Here is a 22,985-nt window from a genome sequence, read left to right on the forward strand (position 1 = left end):
CCGTCGCCCTGTCACGTCGCGCGTGTGGCCTGTCAGGCCCCTCCGGCTCTCGAGCGCCACGTGACGCCCGTTCAGAGCCCCAAAGATTACCTCCAGATTCGGCGGACGCCACAGTTTCCCGCCCGTGCCGGGCTGCCGCGATCCGGCTTCCGGAAGCCGGCACACAGTGGGTGTTGCCGGACCCGGCGGTCGCAACGTCGCCTCCTCAGGGGGGGAACTGCGAAGCCCCCCCACGCTCGAAGATGGCTGACCTTCACAGCTTCGTGGACTCCTGTTGGGGAGATGAACCCCAGGCAGGCAACGAAACCCGGATCCTTTTCAAAAACATCGGGGCCAGCATCGCCCCTCAATCCGGCTCGCACTTGGCCGGGTTGCTCAACCCAACCATGTCCCTCAACCCGGCCAAACTCCTCAACCCAGCCCCAACGGCTGGCACAAGATGGCCGAACCCGGCATGACAAAGACTTCTCCATCAAGCCAGCCCTCCCTTGGCGTGTTCCTCAACCCGGTCAAGGGTCAGCTCTCGTCCCATCCCGGCCGTACGATGGGACGAGTCTCCACTAAGGGATGAGCATGGCCGACGTGGCTACAGTGCACCCATCGTCACGGCTGATGCCAGCAACCGGCGACCTGATGGTGCGCCACTGTAGCAGACTCAACCCGGCCATTCCGTGACATTTCAAGACAGCAAACAGTGCTCCCTGGCACACGGGGCCCGCGCCCGGAGAACCCGGCGAGCCCTGACACTTGGCAGGTCCCAGCGCCGGCTTTCCGGACAATGACAACCCGGCCCCATAGCCTTGTAACATTACCATTGTATCCCTGGGGGGTTGACCTATAAAACCCCCAGGAGCCCTGATGCATACGGGCACGACGAGAACCATAGCAAACTCCAGATCAACTAGACTAGCCACACATCGGGAGAGGGAGCAGCCTAAGCCTGGCCTACCCTCCTTCTTCCTCCATACAGCTCTAGGAGCAATTCTGTATTGTTACATATAAACCACACTCGGCAGGACTAGGGGTGTTATCTCTCCGAAGAGCCCCGAACCTAGGTATGTCTTGCGTCCCGCGCTCGCTCATGCCGACCTCGCCTCTGGAGCCCACCGGTGCCCTCGAGCCTCCTCCTCTCTTTAGCCATCCCATGGCATCTGCCGTGCGCCCAGGACGACAAGCCCTCTTCGGCTGATAGGACTTTTGTCCATCTGTCATTGAGGGTATCTTGTTTGGGTTTTAATTTCTTCTGCTTCCTCTTTGGGATTCGGGCGGTGGCTATAAGTTGCCGCTTGAACCGTTCCTGGTCTAGCAGGTCATCAGGGATGATGAAGTCTTTGGCTCCGAGGCTCTCCTTGTCCTCGGAAGGAGGGAGGTAGTTGCTATCTTTGGAGTCGCCAGGGTCCTCGGGGTCGCCCTGGTCCTCGGGAGAGGATGGTTGCTACTCGGGGGTGGCATTATCGCTGATCTCCTCCATGTTATCTGGAGCAGTGTCGTCCCCTATGTTGTTTGTATCTATGTTCTGGTTATCTTCACCGCCTCTTCCTCGTCCCCCATATCGCTTTCGCTGGCATCGGTGTTTGGCTGACTCCCTTGTGGTGTCCTCGCCGTCCTCCTTGGGTGTATCGACCATATAGACATCGTAGGTAGAAGTGGCAGTCCACTTTCCCGTACTGGGTGTGGTTGGGGAGTTTGTCGTATAGGCCATGGCTTCGGCATCCTCGTCCATGTCCTTGGCCTCCTCAGAGGCGTAGTCTAGCATATGAGGGCTCCGCAGACCCAAGAAGGTTCAAACTCTGGGGCGTGTGGGAAGATCAACCCCTCAAGCCTGCAGCTCATCGCCCCATAGCCTAGCCTAGTCGGATTTGCGTGAACAAGGAAGAAGATGAACATCGCAGTTTACCCAGGTTCGGGCCACCTTACAGTGTAAAACCCTACTACTGCTTTGTGATGGATTGGCCTCACGAGGGGCTGACGAGGAACTAGTACAGGGGATGAACAACCTCGCGAGGGCTTCTCTGGTGTGGGTGGAAAGGATTCGAGTCCCCCCTACGGTGGTGGTTAGCCTATATTTATAGTGGCCTCGATCCTCTTCCCACTAAACATAGGCGGGAAGGGATCCCACAACGGCCATTTTGAAAGGGGACAAGTAGTACATCTAATCCTGGCGAAAGGTGGTCTTCACCTGCAAAGCTTTTGGTTGTGATGCAATGGTGGGCTCCGTGATGACCTCTGTCCTGCCGAGCCTGTGGTCTTGGTCTTGTAGCACCGAAATGGAAACCTTTGGGAGATTCCTAGGGAACCCACATCTATCCTTGTCTCCCTAGCACCAAAGAGGAATCTGCCTCCTCTGCGCCCGGCTGGCCTTGGTCGTCATGGCTCACGTCATCGTAGCCTCGTGAGGCTGGGTACCTGCATAGAAATTTCCGCTCCTCGGGAGGCCGCCTGGGGAGGCCGCTCCCTCAGGAGCTCTTGGTGTTGTCCGTCTCGCGAGGCATGGGCCCTCGCAAGGGTCTTGTCTTGCCGGTCTTGCAGATGGGCCGTACCAGGCCATCTAGGGAGCTATGTCGTGGACCGCAAGCAGGCAAGTCTGGATACCCTAGTTCCCAGAGCGCTGACAGTAGCCCCAAGGCTTAAGGCACGCTCGGGCTGGCTTCGAGGCGAAACCAAGGGGCAAGGGCGAAGCGTCGTGAGCCCCAATCTCCTACCGGCCAGGCTGACGCGTGGCGCTTGATGGAACGCGGACGCCTCCGCTTCCCCACGTCGCCTCGACAACTGCCCCGACTTCACAACTGCCTGGCGCATGCAGCAGCGCCATCATCGCTTCCGAAGTGGAAGGGCACCGGTTATCCTTCGACCGCCAATAAGAGGGCGAGGGAGGAAGAGCCCCTGGCCCGTCCTCATTCTCTCATCTGCAATCTCCCTCTTCTCTTGCCTCTGCCGCACCGCCATCTTACCGAAGCGACCATGGCGCCACCAAGGAGGTTTTCGGCTAAAGAGAAGGGCAAGGCCCCTCAGGCTGGGCTGGAGACGCCGCCGCCTAAGAGAGGGTGCGGCCGTCCCCGCAAATCCGTGACCGAACCAGCGACGTCTTCACGGGGGCGCGGGCATCCCCCTCTGACGGCTCGCAGCGACTTCAATAGCCGGGGAATGGGCCTCCCCCGCGAGGGTGGTCATAGGGACGCCTGCAACCATGGCCAAGGAGGAAGGTGTGCCATGGCCTGCCGACTGCCACGCCCGTGCGCCCGCTCGAGCGACTCGGCATGCGAGGTTGTCGTGCGGGTGGAGGGCCTACCAGGCACTTGGCTTGTGCTTCCAAACTCCTTCCCGGAGGAGCTGCTGGCGGCAGGACCCATTGGGCTGTGGCTGCAGCCCGACGACTGATGCAACGAGTCCTCATGGGTGGAGGTGGAGGTCAACTCAATCGGCCAGGTGTTCCTGACCCGCGGATGGCAGCCATTTGCCCGTGCCCATGATCTGAAGGGGGGGCGCACCCTCCACTTCAAGTACAATGGGGCGGCAACGCTCTTCGTCAGGGTCTTCGGGGGGGATGGCAGCCGCCTGGGGTGCCGCCCAGAAGGCGACGACAATGGCGACCGCCTGTCGGTGTGGAACGACACCTATGGGATCACAAGAATCCCTACTACGGTTGCCGGGGCGCAGGGTTGCAAGGAGAGCAGGGCTAGTAGACAGCACAAGGATCGTTTGCCCAGGTTCGGGCCGCGAGTATCTGTAAAACCCTAGTCCTGCTTTGGTGGGTGTATTTCTGAGTTTGAGCTCTCGAACTAGCTGTGGTTAGTGCGTCGTTCGAAAGAGCTGAATCCTTCTCCAGTATGCCATGGGCCTCCTTTTATAGTTGGAAGGGGCTGCCACAGTGACACATAGGAGGTGGAAAGGCATAAAGTGCTCTGAGCTTATCGCTCGTATTATAGGACAAGACGCATTTAATGCGTAGTGTAGGTGTCCTCTAGCTTTATTGGGGACGGGGGTGAGGCCCGTCCCGTCCGTCGCCGCTCCTCCTCGCCTTGACACGCGCCCTGGCTAGTGAGGTGCGTGGTGCCATGTAGGCAGCCAGGCAGCTGAGGTGGCGCAGTGGTGGAGCCTTCACGAAGATCTGCATGCCGCCACGCAGGCGCCCGATGAGTTGGCCTGGGAGCTGCATGTTGCCACGCAGGTGCCCGCCCAGCTGGTTGGACTGGCAGCTGCATGGGAACGGCGGTTGAAGCTTGGTTGGCGCAGGCCTGGCGGTGGCCCCGGTGGCGTCCTTGGCGAGGGCCTTGCCAGGTGGCCCGACAAGGGTCTTGCCGTGGCGCGTTGTCGTCCCCGGCAAGGATCTTGCCGAGGGTCTGGTGGCCTTCCTCGGCAAGGATCTTGCCGAGGATTGTCGTCTTCTAATCCTCGTATGATCTTGAATATGTCTTCACAAAGATTTGCATGCCACCACAGAGGTGCCTTCCCGAGCCCTGGCCCCATGTTGATGACGGCGTTGGGGGCCGTGGGCTCAAGGGTGGCTCGCTCTGTTGGTGTGGGGTGAGCTGTCCCGGCAAGGGTCTTGCCGGGGCCGCTGAGGCCGCCCGGCAAGGGTCTTGCAGGGGGAACCTGCTTCGTCCCTCTGCTCTTTGTGGTCTTGGTCTTGGCGTTGCTTTGATTGTCTTGGGCTTCGGTCTTACCTTGGCTCAACTCCCCTGTTTTGCTTGCTGTGGTCGTGGGCGCGGCTCGGACTGCCCGTGCACAGGAAAAGGGGTACAAAAGCGTGCCCCTATTTTTGTACACCGACAGGAGCCCCCGGGCCTGGGCCACACATAAGCGCGACACGTTGCTCGGCCAGGCCCAAAACGGTGCGCGGGCAGGTGGGGCGGTTTTTACCGTGGTAAGAGTCTTTGCGCGCTCCGCTTCCCACGACCCGCGCGCGCGGCGCGGCGTGGAGGGGCGTGCGTGACGTGGGTGGCATGCGTGGGGCGGTTTCCACACGCATGCGTCATATGACAGTAAAGAGGCGGCTCGCTCCTTCCCCGTAGAAAGAGGGAGGCGTGGAGGCGCGGCTCATTTACTGAGCGGGGCTGGGGCGCGGTCTTCAAGGTGTCCACTCCCCATGATCATGGGGTGGGGAGAGGTCGCTTCACCAGTCCCCTCAGTTCTGCATGTCTGCCACACGTCCTTCATGCACCTGGGGTGGCAAGCGGTGGAGGCGGGACACCGGGCCGTCGCTGGTTGGGGCAGCGGGTCGGTCCTGATTCCCTGCGCCTCCGGTGTCTGGATTGGTCGAGTGGAGCGGCTGAGCCCCAACCCTCGCTACTTTATAAAGAGGGGGATGGGGGGATGGCCTCCCGCATTCTTCCATCTTCTATCTCCTCCTGCTTCTGCTTCTTCCTTTCACCCGCCATGGAGAAGGAGAATCTTGGTCCCTCGATGGTGGCGGTGAGGGTCACCGCTCGACAGCGCGTCCCTCCTCCTCCTGAGCCCGCGGTGGTGGAACCGGCCGCGAGGGGAAGGGGGAGGGGGCGAGGCCATGGGCAAGGCCGGGGCAGAGGCCGTAGCGCTCGGGGAAGAGGAGGACGGGGCGGCGCGCCGGCCTTGCCCCCGCCAATGATGCCCTTCCCGATGGAGGGCCACGTCGAAGACCAGCCTTGCGAGTTCTTCATCAGGCTGTGCCGGCCTCCGCGTCGTCGTCTTCGTCTCCCTGCCCCGTTTGCTCGGGTGATGGAGCGTGACCCGCCCCAGACCCTCAGGTTGCACATGAGGGGCTGTGGGAACGCGGGTCGACGTCGACTTCCCGGCTCCTCGAGTTATGTACCTCCGCCGTGGATGGAAGATTTTCGCCCGCATCCATAGCCTGACGGCGAGGCTCGTCCTCTCACTACAAAAAAATACACTTCCGTGATGATACATGTTTGTCACAGTAGGTCGCCTTTTTGTCATGCATGTACATCCATGACAAATTTATGACAGAATCAAGATAGTCATACCTGTGCTGTCGTAGAAGTGTTCCATGATACCAAAATTATCATCACGGAAGTGTCCACTCCCATGACGATAAATCGCGCGTCACAGAAGTGCTTTCGTCAAGGGTGACCGACACGTGGCATCCACCATAACGGAACGCCGTTAAGCTATCGGGTCGGGTTTTGGATCCGATAACCCGTTAGCAGCCCCGACCAATGGGGATGTCATCCACTCACTGGATAGAAGGCGCCTATGATACGTCGACACGTGGCGCGGCCCAACAATGGCCCATTCCTGTGAAAAGGCCGGCCCGTTTGACTTGGTCAAAAGCTGGCGGGCCGGCCCATGGAAAGCCTGTTAACGGCCTGTTCGCATATAGCCCATTTACAGCCCGCTAACCCAAGGCCCGTCACGCCCTATCCGAATTAGGCCCAGTAGCGTCATCTGGGCCATCCAATATGATTCCAGCCCGTTTTCACTTCTGGCCCATGTCTAGCCCATGACGTCTTTCGGCCCATATGAGGCCCTTTGTAACTCTTGGCCCATTAGCGGCCCGTGCTGAAACTGGCCCGTAATGAACAGTGTATTACTTTACACCCATTAACGGCCCGTGGTGAAACTGGCCCGTAATGAACAGTGTACCACTTTTATACCCATTAATGGCCCGTTATTCCGTTGGGCAGTTTCCAGCCCAAGTTAACTTTCGGCCTTCTGAGGGCCCATTCATTCATGGGCTCATTTGCAGCATTCGGTTACTTACGGCCCGTTACTGTCATTTTCTGCTTGTGGGCCATATTCAGCCCGTCGTTACAGTCGGCCCGTTTGTGGACCGTTAGTCTGTTGGGCCATTTTCATAGCATCACCAAATACGGCCTATTAACGATGGCCCGTTATGGTCGGCCCATGAACGGACGATTCCAACTCTAGCCCGTTTACGGCCATAATGCGGTCTGTTTGGCACATGTTTGGCCAATCGATCATACGGCCTGTATAAGGCCCATTGATGATACGGCCCGCAGAAGGCCCATTGTTTCTACGGCCCGTAGAAGGCCCACTGTTTCTACGGCCAGTAGGAGGCCCAGTGTGTCACAACCCTAGAATTCTGCTTTGTAACTAGTTGCATCAGTGAGTGGCATCCATGCATCATGTTTAAAATTCCATTTAAATGTGAATTGGGGAAAATGAAAAGCCTCAGAGATCATTTCTAAAAATGATCAACATTAAAAATTGCTTCAAATAAGCCCAAGAAAATGTTGCTGTTAAGCTATAAAAATATTGGCAAGAGGTAAAATTCAAACCAATATTTGTGGAGTCTCAGCGATATTTATTTTGGGCCTTTGAAATTAAATCAATAAGTATTTGACTTTTGGATTATATTCATTTTATATAGAATATATTTCAAAAGGCCCTGAAATTATTTATGTGCCTTTGGAAAAGTCCATAATGGCAACATACAAATATTCAGAAGGTTTTGCCCTGAATCAGTGGCAAAATGAATAAATAAAAACAAAACAAAACAGAACATAAAAGAGAGCAGAGGCCTACCGAGAGCCCACTCACCTGCGGCCTGGCACTGTTGCTGGCGGCCCAGCCCACCAGGCAACATGCCAGCCATCCCCTTCCTCCCGCCAGTGTGCACTGTGCGTGGCGCACGCACAGGAGGCGAGGGCCACCTCCTGCTTGCCACCTCCTAAGCGCCCCGTGCCCATCCACGTCGCCTGGGAGATGACCTGCAGCCCCCTCTGCCTCTCCCATCGCCCTGGAACACTCTCCCTCTCCTCTAGCTTCTTCCTTGAGCATCAACCGAGAGCAGCCATGGACACCGTACGTCGTTCAAGTGGCCACCATCGATGAGACGCCGTGATTCCGTATCTAGGAGCTCCGCCATCGATCGGGAAGTCATCTCGACGCAGATCGTGAGCCCGGGCGCCCTGAAGAGACGCCATCGAGCTCGACATCGTCTCTCTCTACACCGCCGGTCGCCCTCTGCTTTTCCCCCTCCATCGCAATCCCGAGCCCACTAATCAGCCCTGCGTGTTCCCTGTGAGCTCTTGATCTTCCGCCTCTGCTTTTCCCCCTCCGTTCCTGTCTGCTAGCTTGTCCCACCGACGCCGTAGCTCTGACCACCGCCATGGCTGATGCTCTGCTTGCTGCGGAGCTCGTTCCACCTTTCACTGCTGCCCGTCGAGCTCCGGGTAGCCCAGCGACGCTGGCCAGCCTCTCCTTTGGATTGGTAGTGCCCCACAGCACCCTGCCCGTACACGGCCGAGGTCCGGCCGCCGCTAACCTCGCTGCCGCCGCCGCAACAGTCCATCCCCGGCAGCCACGCGGCCTCCCTAGATGCGCACGGGCCTGGGCTTCCCCCTAGTGCCCTCAGTGCGCTCTGCCGCTGCCCTAGCGCCACTCCGGCGAGCCACCGCCGCATTGTGTGGTCGTCGTCGTTAAGCCGCCGGCTAACCACGCCATTAGGGCCTAACCACACTGCTAATTACACAACGCAGTCACTGACAGCGGGCCCTGCGGTGGGTCAAATCCCAGTCAACACGGGATTAACTTCCAGTTCACTCTGAGCCAATGACATGTGGGTCCCAGCCGTCAGGGTTGACCCTGTTGACCCTGCTGACATCAGCCTGACGCCTTGCTGACGCAGTATTACATTTTCTGGAAGTAGTTTAATTTTAAATAGCCAGCAAAATCCAGAAAATGCTACAAACTTCAAAAATTCATAGAAATTCAACCATAACTCCAAATGGAATAATTTATATATGAAAAATGATTATAAAAATCCAATCTATCCATCTGTACTGGTTTCATGCATGTTTAAACAACTTAACCTTGCTGTTTAGATCAAAACATGATAATGCACTTTATAAGTTCTTAGTTTGAATTTGAATTTGAACCCTTGGTTCAAATCAACTCAAACCCTTCTGTTCTTAGCTGCATTAGCTCAAATCACAGCATATTGACATGTCATGATCATGCATCATATTGTGCATTGCATTGATTGCGTTCTTTCTGTGTTTGGCGGTGTTGTCCCCTCTCGATAGACGTGGTTCCGACGATGAGTTCGATGACACTAATGAAGAGCTATATGATCTTCGGAAGTGCCAGGCAAGCAAAACCCCTTGTTCATTCCGATACAATCCCACTCTCTCGCTCCTGCTCTCTTTTACTACATTAGGACAACAACGATTCATCTGTTACTTGCTGCGGTAGCTGAACCCCTTTCCTCCGCATGACCTGTCATTGTCACAGTAAATAGATGAAACCCACTAGCATGAGTAGGAGTTGTTTGAGCCCTGATGTGCCTAGTCATTCATGCTTGTTTGTCATGCCTGCTATTGCTTAGAGTTGTGCCAGGTCTGATTCATCGGGAATGAATTGGAAAGTTGTGACATGTCCTACCGTTGAGAGCTAAGTGTGTGAACACGATTTGGTAAAGGTAGCGGTGAGAGGCCATGTAGGAGTACATGGTGTGTTGTCTCATTGCAGCCGTCCTCAGGAACTGAGTTCTGTGTTTGTGATCCTTGAACAGTTACTACCACACATTGGAATGCTTAAGTGCCCCTCTCGACTTATTAATCGACTTGATCTCTGTCCAGGAGTTCAACTAGTTTCTGGTGTTTGTAGGTTGTGTTAGTAGTCTACCAAGTGGTACCCGGTACAGGTGGGCTTGGGACAGACTAGGCACCGTGGCACGGTGTACCAAGCATAGATCCATCCGTCGAGGTGGGCTTGGGAACCCTGCACACATCATTTGGGGCCAGGAGCGACACCCCGGCCAGATCTCCTTGCGGATGGAACCCGAATAGGCGATAAACCTGGACTAGAGACTTGTGTGGTTAGTCAGGTCGTGGCCGCCTCCCTCGCCAGGCTTCCGCTTGAAGGTTGCCGAGATACACGACATGTACATGCTGGTAAGTGGCGAGAGCATGTGTCATGAGGTACACCCCTGCAGGGTTAAGATCATCTATTCGAATAGCCGTGTCCGCGGAAAAGGACTTCTGGGTTGCCTATACAGTTCATAGACAAGTGAAAGTGGATACTCTAAAATGCGCAAGATAAGCGTGAGTGCTATGGATGGCGTTCTCGTAGGGAGATGGGAGCGGATCCACTGTGGTGTATTGATATGGTGAATATGTGGACTCGTGTGCACCACCTCAAAAGAGTTGCTTGAAGTCGTAGTTCAGGATAGCCACTGAGTCAAAGCTGGCTTGCTGCAGTTAAACTCCACTACCCCCTTTGTTGATACCGATGCATATGTAGCTAGTTCTGATGTAAGTCTTGTTGGGTACATTTGTACTCACGTTTGCCTATTCTATGTTTTGCAGAGAGACGTCAGTCTCGCTAGTAGTTCCGTGTGGACTTCGACGTTTAGCTTGATACCTCAGCTACGATCTTGTGCCCTCGGCAGGATCTTGTAAATAGTCAGGCTTCTCAGCCTTTTTCATTTGTAGACGTATGTACTCAGAGATGTTAAGCTTCCGCATGTGTTTGACTTCTATGCTATGAATGTCGGGTCATAAGACCCGTGTTTGTAATATCTCGCTCTTCGGAGCCTAATGAATAAATACTCTGAGTCATAGAGTCTTGTTGTGATGCCATGTTGTATTTGCACATATCGAGCATATTGTGTGTATGATTGAAATGCTTGGTATGTGTGGGATCCGACAACCTAGTTTTTTTTCCTGGTAGTCTCTCTTATGGGGAAATGTAGTCTTGTGCTTCCTTGAGCCATAGTAGTCCGCTACAGCCCGGTTCACCGGAGTCCTGCTAGCCCAGCACTACTGCTCCGGAACACTTGACTGGCCGGCATGTGATTCACTTCGTTCCTGTGTTTGTCCCTTCGGGGAAATGTCACGCAGTGACATCCGGAGTCCTGCCTAGCCTGCTATAGCTCGGGTTCCCGGAGTCCTGTTAGCCCAGAGCTACAGCCCGGATTCGCACGCTGCTGACCGACATGCTCGATGTTGATTCATGTATGCCTGTCCCCGTAAGTTAGTGCCACTTTGGGTTCACGACTAGTCATGTCGGCCCAGGTTCTCTGTCATATGGATGCTAGTGACACTATCATATATGTGAGCCAAAAGGCGCAAATGGTCCCGGGCCATGGTAAGGCGACACCCGTGGGAATACCGTGCGTGAGGCCACAAAGTGATATGAGGTGTTACCGGCTAGATCGATGTGACTTGGAATCGGGGTCCTGACAGCTTTGGTATCAGAGCCTGACTGCCTGTAGGATTACCAAGCCAAACTGGTCGAAGTTGAGTCTAGAAATGCTTTAGTTATATAAGGGAATTGATTGTGGAAGGGAACGTAAGGCTCTTTTTACTCCTTTACCTTATGCCCTTCTGATCTGAGTCACCCTCTTCTCTTCTACGGGGATTAAGGACTAGGCTTCTCATCTTTCTATCAGGATCAGGTGTTACTAATCCGTAAACTCGTAGGATTGTTGGTCTGAAGCCTCGGTTCAGTTTCTACTACTTCCATGTGTTGACAGTTGATCTCGGAACCTTGATATTGTGATTTTGAATGGTTATGCCACCATTTTTGCAGGATGTCTCAAATATTTTGAGCATTTACAGCTGTTATGTTGTCCGAGTCATCCCAGGTTTCTAGACAATCTGATGCATTTGCAAAATCCTTTCCCTCTGTTTTTGCGTCCCTTTGGGCCAGATTAAGCACACTACCGGTGCGTTGAGGCACTCTATTGCCTCGGTATATATGTTGGAGCTATTATTATGACCCTAGGTGTTTTAGGGAGTCACCTAGTAATCTAGCCATGTTTTGTGTTCCCGGTGTGATGATTCTGGCCATCTTTCTCGAAAGCATCCCGTGATGCCATTTAGTTAGTAGGCATTCTATTTCATGGTTCTTGAACCCAAGATTCACTCTACTTAATTCATGTAGGTAGTGTTTGCTAGTTCCCTTAGGATATTAGTAACCTTTGCGATAGTCCTCAAGGTCCGTGGTATACCATTCTTCCAAATACCATGAACCATCCTTGGCAGAAGTTCCTCGTTGAACCAAAAGATCACAACCAGAGTGCTCTTGAGGAGTACTCCATTCAAATTGTGAATCTGCCAGTCCTTCTTCTTCTGCATGGGTTATCCGGAAGAAATATGTTGAACTTGTTCGACATGCTAAACCATGCATCCGTAACTCAGAAAATCATTTGTTCCTTTGGGTTGTGCCTCTTTAGTTATTTTCTGGCCTTCGTCTATCAATTGATAGTCAGGAGTAGTGGTACATCCGTGTTATCGATGCGTACTATCCTTGTGATCCGTCAAGCCATTCTATTTCAGAATGACTAGGAGAAACAAACTCCAGAACCTCGTCCATATCTAGGATTGGGTCAAAGCAATTGTATTCCGCAGACCAAAATGCCAATCCAGCTTCTGCCCTGCTCTACCTTGGAGCGTTACCATCTTTATGTCAAGAGTGTCGTGAGAATTGCACCACCTCTTATGAATTCTTGACGCAGTGATACTTCTCGCCATCATTATTCATTCCTCGGTCCCGTGTTGTCACAACCGGAATACCGACAAGTGAACCGTGATGTGTGAAATCAATACTCTGAGCAACTCGTTGCTTGGTAGTTAATGGCAATACTCTCATTCTTAGCGTGCTGGTTATTGAATCATCATACTAAGATTGATCGTGCTACCGAGTCCTTATTTTTGGTGCACTCTTCAATCAATGAGTTAGGATTTTGTCAAACCCTTGCTTAGTTGATCATATCGTCTTGCCCTGAAAAGCAAGATTGTTCTCGAGCTTAGTAACATATCGGTGGTTCGTGATTTTCCGAATATCTTCTCAGAAGTATCACCAGGTTGCCACCTGACCGCTATGTTGAGCTCGTGATTAAATGGTTTTCCTATAAACCACTCTTTCTCCAAGAATCCGTGTTGGATACCTTGAGCTAGTTGGTTAAGCTAAACAACAACTTGGAGAGTTGGAAGATAAAAGCTTGCCTGGCTTAGTTCATTTTAAGGGATATCTTTTTGTGTGTGTGTGTGTGTTGAAGAAAGATGATATCTCCATCGATTGGTCCTCGTGTTCAGGTGTTGGATCTATTATCTTACCAATCTTTGATTTGAGTATGGGCTATCATCAAATCAAATCAGAACCAACGATGTTCGTAATGTTGTCTTACTCGTGGTTGATTCCTCGAGCATACACCATTACATCTTTTGGTCTGACCAATGCTATCATCATGTTCACATGATGGTGGAAGTCCAGTGATATGGAAATTCCGATGAGTTGCTGTTGAGCCCATCAGCAGCATTTTGTCTCCTCCATGATTCGTGTTGAACATCCAGCTAGTGTTGGGAAATTGTGTAAGAATTTTCTTCATGCTCTGTTCATGAAATATATGTTTGGATGAAAGTAGTGACTTCCTTGAATTCATGTGCATTTGGTGCAAGTTGTCGTCGTGAGTTCGAGAAAGATTGTTTTTGCCTCCTTCAGAATCATCCCAAGTCAGTCATGCATGTGCAAAGTATACCATGGTTTGGTAGATTGTTTACCTCCATCCATATGTGTTCCTAGCACATCAAGCCACTAACTGATTTGTTCAAGGAGAAGAAGTTCCTTCATAAGAGCTAATCATATGACTTATGCAAGGACTTCGTTATCCGCGATGATGGTTCCCAACCAGAACTCGGTAGTGTTTTATTATAAGACTACCATGTGGTCGTGCTTGTCTAGGACAGCGTGCTCACATGTATGTAGCAGAACCAGCTCATGTTTTGGAGCTTGCTACCGTAGCTCATTTCCCGAGAATCTTGCAACGTCATCTCGTCCATTTGTGTTGCAAACCTTCATTTTCTTCTAGACTCGATGAGACTAGAATATCCTGTTACCAACTAGATCTGAATCTCAGGCAGATATGACGGTTGGAACTTTTCCAAGATTATGATGTAGGTCCCGACAAGGTTGATGTTCTAGCCGACACACCTAGCCGGAAGATCTATCATTGTAGTATCTTGATTGAGCTATTTAACCATCTTCTCCATGAGGATTTAGTGCAACTTATTATAGAAGTTGATCCTCAGGGGTCCTTGTGCTCTCGGTTTCCTCGATTATGCTAGAACCATTCAACGGTGGAATCACTCTCGTTGAGTTATCCCCAGTTACCAGAATCATACCCAGCATTTGCATTTTGTTCCCAGCTTGCACCTCGGTAATTACTGTTTAGGATCATCTTCAAAAGTGGTCCTACTATGGGTCCCATCCATCCCCGATGATAAGCAAAATCATCCATGGTGTTGTCTTCAACAAGGTAGTCCACATCATTCCTTCTGGTATGAGTATGCCATTCTTTCGAATTCGTTCACACGATCGTTTGTGATTGCCTTAGGCTGGTATAAAGAGTTTCAACAATCTTTGTATCAAAAGTAATTCTTTTTGCCACTTAAGGGAATGTTTCTACAAGTCACCTTCCCTAAGGTGCCATTATGGAATCATGGCAGATAACTCCTTGTTATCTTGAAACCATTCACCATCTCCTCAAGCGTGGAATTCTTGCCTACCAAATTGAACCCTTGTCATCCTCTTCTTTCCATTGCTCCTAATGCATGTTTTATGTCTCAACTCAAGAGGTGTTCTTACCTCTCACTCCATGAGTTGATCTTGAATGCTCGATCTTCGAGGAGATCGTTTTCTGTAGAGTTTCCTTCTGTTCTCATCGTGTTGGATGAAGATGTCGAAAGCAAAGATGTTAAGATCAATTGGAGAAATGAATCAACATCTTCGAGAAGGGCAGTTGGATCATGAAGATCATGTTAGCTTTGTGTCCCCTATGTCTTCTTCCCTCACGTCTTGAATCTCGGGACGAGATTCTTGTTTAGTGGGGGTGAGATGTCACAACCCTAGAATTCTGCTTTGTAACTAGTTGCATCAGTGAGTGGCATCCACGCATCATGTTTAAAATTCCATTTAAATGTGAATTGGGGAAAATGAAAAGCCTTAGAGATCATTTCTAAAAATGATCAACATTAAAAATTGCTTCAAATAAGCCCAAGAAAATGTTGCTGTTAAGCTATAAAAATATTGGCAAGAGGTAAAATTCAAACCAATATTTGTGGAGTCTCAGCGATATTTATTTTGGGCCTTTGAAATTAAATCAATAAGTATTTGACTTTTGGATTATATTCATTTTATATAGAATATATTTCAAAAGGCCCTGAAATTATTTATGTGCCTTTGGAAAAGTCCATAATGGCAACATACAAATATTCAGAAGGTTTTGCCCTGAATCAGTGGCAAAATGAATAAATAAAAACAAAACAAAACAGAACATAAAAGAGAGCAGAGGCCTACCCAGAGCCCACTCACCTGCGGCCTGGCACTGTTGCTGGCGGCCCAGCCCACCAGGCAACATGCCAGCCATCCCCTTCCTCCCGCCAGTGTGCACTGTGCGTGGCGCACGCACAGGAGGCGAGGGCCACCTCCTGCTTGCCACCTCCCGAGCGCCCCGTGCCCATCCACGTCGCCTGGGAGATGCCCCGCAGCCCCCTCTGCCTCTCCCCTCGCCCTGGAACTCTCTCCCTCTTCTCTAGCTTCTTCCTTGAGCATCAACCGAGAGCAGCCATGGACACCGTACGTCGTTCACGTGGCCACCATCGATCAGATGCCGCGATTCCGTATCTAGGAGCTCCGCCATCGATCGGGAAGTCACCTCGACGTAGATCGTGAGCCCGGGCGCCCTGAAGAGATGCCATCGAGCTCGACATCGTCTCTCTCTACACCGCCGGTCGCCATCGCCGATTCGCCGCCTCCATCGCACCCCCGAGCCCACTGATCAGCCCTGCGTGTTCCCTGTGAGCTCCTGATCTTCCCCCTCTGCTTTTCCCCCTCCGTTCCTGTCTGCTAGCCTGTCCCGCCGACGCCGTAGCTCCGGCCACCGCCATGGCTGATGCTCTGCTTGCTGCGGAGCTCGTTCCACCTTTCGCTGCTGCCCGTCGAGCTCCGGGTAGCCCAGCGACGCTGCCAGCCTCTCCTTTGGATTGCTAGTGCACCACAGCACCCTGCACGTACACGGCCGAGCTCCGGCCGTCGCTAACCTCGCTGCCACCGCCGCAACAGTCCATCCCCGGCAGCCAAGCGGCCTCCCTAGATGCGCACGGGCCTGGGCTTCCCCCTAGTGCCCTCAGCGCGCTCTTCCGCTGCCCTAGCGCCACTCCGGCGAGCCGCCGCCGCACGGTGTGGTCGCCGTCGTTAAGCCGCCGGCTAACCATGCCATTAGGGCCTAACCACACTGCTAATTACACAACGCAGTCACTGACAGCGGGCCCCGCGGTGGGTCAAATCCCAGTCAACACGGGATTAACTTCCAGTTAACTCTGAGCCAATGACATGTGGGTCCCAGCCGTCAGGGTTGACCCTGTTGACCCTGCTGACGTCATCCTGACGCATTGCTGACGCAGTATTACATTTTCTGGAAGTAGTTTAATTTTAAATAGCCAGGAAAATCCAGAAAATGCACTTTATAATGCACTTTATAAGTTCTTAGTTTGAATTTAACCTAATGTTTAAACAACTTAACCTTGCTGTTTAGATCAAAACATGATAATGCACTTTATAAGTTCTTAGTTTGAATTTGAATTTGAACCCTTGGTTCAAATCAACTCAAACCCTTCTGTTCTTAGCTGCATTAGCTCAAATCACAGCATATTGACATGTCATGATCATGCATCATATTGTGCATTGCATTGATTGCGTTCTTTCTGTGTTTGCCTGTGTTGTCCCCTCTCAATAGACGTGGTTCCGACGATGAGTTCGATGACACTAATGAAGAGCTATATGATCTTCGGAAGTGCCAGGCAAGCAAAACCCCTTGTTCATTCCGATACAATCCCACTCTCTCGCTCCTGCTCTCTTTTACTACATTAGGACAACAACGATTCATCTGTTACTTGATGCGGTAGCTGAACCCCTTTCCTCCGCATGACCTGTCATTGTCACAGTAAATAGATGAAACCCACTAGCATGAGTAGGAGTTGTTTGAGCCCTGATGTGCCTAGTCATTCATGCTTGTTTGTCATGCCTGCTATTGCTTAGAGTTGTGTCAGGTCTGATTCATCGGGAATGAATTGGAAAGTTGTGAACATGTCCTACCGTTGAGAGCTAAGTGTGTGAACACGATTTGGTAAAGGTAGCGGTGAGAGGCCATGTAGGAGTACATGGTGGGTTGTCTCATTGCAGCCGTCCTCAGGAACTGAGTTCTGTGTTTGTGATCCTTGAACAGTTACTACCACACATTGGAATGCTTAAGTGCCCCTCTCGACTAATTAATCGACTTGATCTCTGTCCAGGAGTTCAACTAGTTTCTGGTGTTTGTAGGTTGTGTTAGTAGTCTACCAAGTGGTACCCAGTACAGGTGGGCTTGGGACAGACTAGGCACCATGGCACGGTGTACCAAGCGTAGATCCATCCGTCGAGGTGGGCTTGGGAACCCTGCACACATCGTTTGGGGCCATGAGCGACACCCCGGCCGGATCTCCTTGCGGATGGAACCCGAATAGGCGATAAACCTGGACTAGAGACTTGTGTGGTTAGTGAGGTCGTGGCCGACTCCCCCGCCAGGCTTCCGCTTGAAGGTTGCCGAGATACACGACGTGTACATGGTGGTAAGTGGCGAGAGCATATGTGATGAGGTACACCCCTACAGGGTTAAGATCATCTATTCGAATAGCCGTGTCCGCGGAAAAGGACTTCTGGGTTGCCTATACAGTTCATAGACAAGTGAAAGTGGATACTCTAAAATGCGCAAGATAAGCGTGAGTGCTATGGATGGTGTTCTCGTAGGGAGACGGGAGCGGATCCATTGTGGTGTATTGATATGGTGAATATGTGGACTCGTGTGCGCCACCTCAAAAGAGTTGCTTGCAGTCGTAGTTCAGGATAGCCACTGAGTCAAAGCTGGCTTGCTGCAGTTAAACTCCACTACCCCCTTTGTTGAAACCGATGCATATGTAGCTAGTTCTGATGTAAGTCTTGCTGGGTACATTTGTACTCACGTTTGCCTATTCTATGTGTTGCAGAGAGACGTCAGTCTCGCTAGTAGTTCCGTGTGGACTTCGACGTTTAGCTTGATACCTCAGCTACGATCTTGTGCCCTCGGCAGGATCTTGTAGATAGTCAGGCTTCTCAGCCTTTTTCATTTGTAGATGTCTGTACTCAGACATGTTAAGCTTCCGCATGTGTTTGACTTGTATGCTCTGAATGTCGGGTCATAAGACCCATGTTTGTAATATCTCGCTCTTCGGAGCCGAATGAATAAATACTCTGAGTCGTAGAGTCTTGTTGTGATGCCATGTTGTATTTGCACATATCAAGCATATTGTGTGTATGATTGAAATGCTTGGTATGTGTGGGATCCGACAACCTAGTTGTTTATCCTTGGTAGTCTCTCTTACGGGGAAATGTAGTCTTGTGCTTCCTTGAGCCATAGTAGTCCGCTACAGCCCGGTTCACCGGAGTCCTGCTAGCCCAGCACTACTGCTCCGGAACACTTGACTAGCCGGCTTGTGATTCACTTCGTTCCTGTGTCTGTCCCTTCGGGGAAATGTCACGCGGTGACATCCGGAGTCCTGCCTAGCCTGCTATAGCCCGGGTTCCCGGAGTGCTGTTAGCCCAGAGCTACCGCCCGGATTCGCACGCTGCTGACCGACATGCTCGATGTTGATTCATGTATGCCTGTCCCCGTAAGTTAGTGCCACTTTGGGTTCACGACTAGTCATGTCGGCCCGGGTTCTCTGTCATATGGATGCTAGTGACACTATCATATACGTGAGCCAAAAGGCGGAAACGGTCCCGGGCCATGGTAAGGCGACACCCATCGGAATACCGTGTGTGAGGCCACAAAGTGATATGAGGTGTTACCAGCTAGATCGATGTGACTTGGAATCGGGGTCCTGACACAATGTCACTACAGTAAATATTAGCCCATGGTTATTGTGGCCTAGTTTTAAAAAATAGGTTATTGCAGCCACTAGCTAACCGCGGAAAAAGAACTGCAATGACTACAAGCAAACAAATAAACAAGACAACAAGGAAATAAATAAGTAAGCAACTAACGCTAGGCTATCACGGCTATTACACATATTACATCCACTGGGCATCAAAGTTCGCCACCAATGCAAATATAGGGAACAAAGCAGCATACCATATACACTGGTTGTCAAAGTTGGCGACCAACGCAAATAAACGCCGCAGCAAAACAAATCCAGAACTGAAACCACTTCAGAAGATCTCAAGAAACCATATCCTGGGTACCCATAATGCTGGCAAGATGCTTAGCAAGCTTATTAACTTTCTCTTGTTTGGCGCGTAAATCCTCCAGCGCTTGCTATTGCACCAGAAAATATGCATCTGAATTCTGCAGGGACTTCCTCAGTCCTTCAGCTTCCTGCCGCAGCACACCTGATCGATGTCTTTCAACTTGAAGTTGAGACTCAAGAAGACGAACTGATTCAGGCAGCGAGTTCGAAGAGGTTGTGCCAGCAGTAGTGGCCAGTAACTCGAACACTACATCAAGACAGGACTTTTGGGTTCCCTCACTGTCGTCAAGATAGTTTTTATCAGCTTTCTTGGAGACCAACAGGGATGTCTCACTATCTTGAACCTTATCTGCATTACTTCCTTTACCATGGGATAACGCGGTACTGTTCTCCAATATTTTGTCCACATTCTAAAAGAGAAACAAGCAGACACATCACATGTTTACCATGTTGTATATGAAACTCATTTTGGTAAATGAGTTCAGTAGTAAAGTGGATAGGATAACAGCATGAAACAAACATATATCTATGTACCATGGTCACTTTATGGTCTATATCATTCTAGTTTTTGTTGCCAAATCAAGATAGAGACACAATTCAAATAATATTTGTTCGAGACAAAGCAGAATAGACAGAATATAAGTGTGGGTAACTATAGAGTAATAACAACACTTGTAATGTGCATGACATGAGAACATAACTGTTTATTCAATGGAAACTGAAATCAACATAGAGCAGGTTTCAACAGCAAACCAGTTAAAGAAACAGGTTTAAAACTGACCTGTTGCGCCATTGGAGTTTCAATTCCATCCTTCAAATTTGAAAATAGTTGGTATGAGTAAATACAGTAATGCAAGAGTAAAGGAGTATGAACCATAGCTACAGAACCTGACCTGAGAACAAATCTTCTTCTCCTTTAAGCGTTGAGATGGGATTCGGAGTGGTGGTCCTCGTGCTTTGGGCACTGCAGTTCCCTTACTAACTGCTCGTATTTGGGTGCTCTGTGGTGGAGACGGTGCTGTGTCAACTGGAACTGGGTTACTATCTGCCGGGGTTGGGGTTAGAAGGGGTGTAGCTGGTTCTCTATCCAACTGGGTAGGGGTACAATCTGCGAGAGTCTGGGTTATGTGTGGTGGATCTGGTCCATGGGCAAGTACAACCGTGGTTCTATCTGCATCAACTGGTAGAGCTATATTTTCTGAAGACCGTGTTGTTACTCCCTTAGATACTGCCATCACGCTCTCCAATTCAAATGGCTGATAAACAAGAAAAGTAATTGAAAGTATAGCCATTGTATGATAGACAGGTGCAATGGATAGTGGGGAATAAAAGAGGGCATGAAATAATTCATATTTATGTTGTCTAACCAAACAGGATAGCATGACACAATTTCACATATATGATGGCTAGCTAAACAGGATAGCATGACACAATTTCACATTATGATGGCTAACTAAAAAAGATGGAAAGACATAGTTCAAAATATGAGACTATGTAAACAGGATGACATGACATAACTATATAATGTGTTTATTAAATAGGTTGGCATGCCATAATTCACATACATTCACGGATAGAATGCCATAATTCAAAATATGATGACTGTAAACACTAAACAGGATGAGATGATATAACTATATGATGTCTTTATTAAATGGGTTGCCATGCCATAATTCAGATAGATGATGTGTATGTACTATGTAAACATGATGGCATGATATAATTCAAATATATGATTTATATAGTAAGCAAGTAAGCAGATGGCAATCGATATAATGTAAAAACTAAGCAATGCAAGACAACATGCATGACATGGGTAATATAACCCTGCCATGTTTGAGCATAGACCTCAGGGGGGAAATAGGACTAGTCATCAATCTCTGAATCCTCCTCTGAGGAGCTCTCTGTAACCAACAAGATGTCTGCTTCAGCAGGTAGCATTGTCTGCTCTGAATACCTTGTTTTCACTCCAGATACTTCCATCACCGCTTCAAATGGCTAATGCACAGGAAGAGTAGTTGAATATACAAATGTTGTCGACAAATGGAACATGTAATACAAAAAAATGATAGCATGATATCATTCACATACATGATGATTGGCTAAACAGCATGGCATTGCATAATTCACATATATAATGCCTTCGCAACAAGATAGCATTGTATAATTCACATATATAATGTCTTGCAACAAGATGGCAATGCATAATTCACATATATGGTAATTAGACACTGAACAGGTGGCATTCACACAAAGCATGTCTAAACTAATCAAATGACATAGCAATGCGAGACACCATACGCACGATATGAGCAACATAACCCTGCCAAGTTAGAGCATACACCTCGGGGGGGGGGGGATAGGACTGGTCATATGTCTCTGAATCCTCCTCTAAGGAGCTATCCATAACCAGCGAGATATGCGCTTCGTCAGATGGCATAGTCTACTCTGAAAACCTTGTTTTCACTCCAGAATTTTGCCATCATCATGTCAAATGGCTGATGCACACGAGAGCAGTTGAATGTACTAACATTGTTGACAAATGTAATATGTAACGAAAAAACAAGGATGGCCTGATATAATTTACATATAAGATGACTGGCTAAGCAGGATGGCATTGCAAAATTCACATATATGATGCCTGGCTAAACAAGATGGCATTGCATAATTCACATAAACGATGAATAAACTAAACAGATGGCATTCGCACAAAGGATGTCTAAACTAAGCAGATGACATATTTGATGTATAAAGTAAGCAATGCAACACACCATATGCATGATATAACCAACATCAGCATGCCAAGTTAGAGCGAAGACCTCAGGGGGTAAATAGGAGTTGTCTTCTCCTTCTGAATCCCCCTCAGAACAGATATCTTCCTCTCGATTACAATCCGAAATGCATGGAGGGGGGCTGCCTTTGTGCCTACCATGGAGCGACGTCTGCATGAAATTTTATTGCCACGCAAGGCTCGTCTCTTTTGCTCTACATGTTCAGTTCCATTGTTTACAATAACTGTCATGCACAGGAATAAAACATAGTGAGATTATGTAAGGAGTGCATGCAGAAATCCAGAGTGATGGTAGCAACCTGTGGATAGACCCAAAACCAATAATAGCAGGCAGATAATGGCTTCAGTTAAAAAATACAGATAATGGCTTCTTTACTGTTGTTTCCCACCCAACATGAAACTCATAGTAGACACCGGAGATTAACCAGATAGTAGATAGATACTATTGATAGCAGCCCCGATATGTACCCCACAACCATTTAAAAACTCAAGTTTGACCATTAGTTTGGAGCAGATTCAGAGTCTAATCGGTGAACAGGACAATAAAGTAGCATGTAATATTAAGCGATGCATAACGTAAGCAGACACGAAAGAGTGCGACCTCTCTTGCGGACCCGTGTAGTCCTCGAGGTCATCTGCTCGGTTGATGATGGTAATGCAGTTTTCATGGCTGCCAACGGCGGGGAAGAAGATCTGAGGCGGCAAAAGACAGTCTGGAGGCCGGATCCCTGCTGTGCTGGACCCTTCTGTCGTTGGAGCAGCTGACCTGGGATGGACGACGGCACAGCAGGAGCGGGACAAACCACGCAAGGTTTTCTTTGACAACTATCTGTAAGAGAAGTAATTCTGTAAGGGCTCATTTGAATTGGAGGATTCCAACAATGCAGGGATATGAAATAGACAGGAATATGATAGGAATGCACGTGCAAAATAGAGAATGTAAAAACACAGGATTTCTGCCAATCTGGGTG

The sequence above is a fragment of the Aegilops tauschii genome, chromosome 4 (assembly GCF_002575655.3).
Source record: "Aegilops tauschii subsp. strangulata cultivar AL8/78 chromosome 4, Aet v6.0, whole genome shotgun sequence".
Taxonomy (NCBI): Eukaryota; Viridiplantae; Streptophyta; class Magnoliopsida; order Poales; family Poaceae; genus Aegilops; species Aegilops tauschii.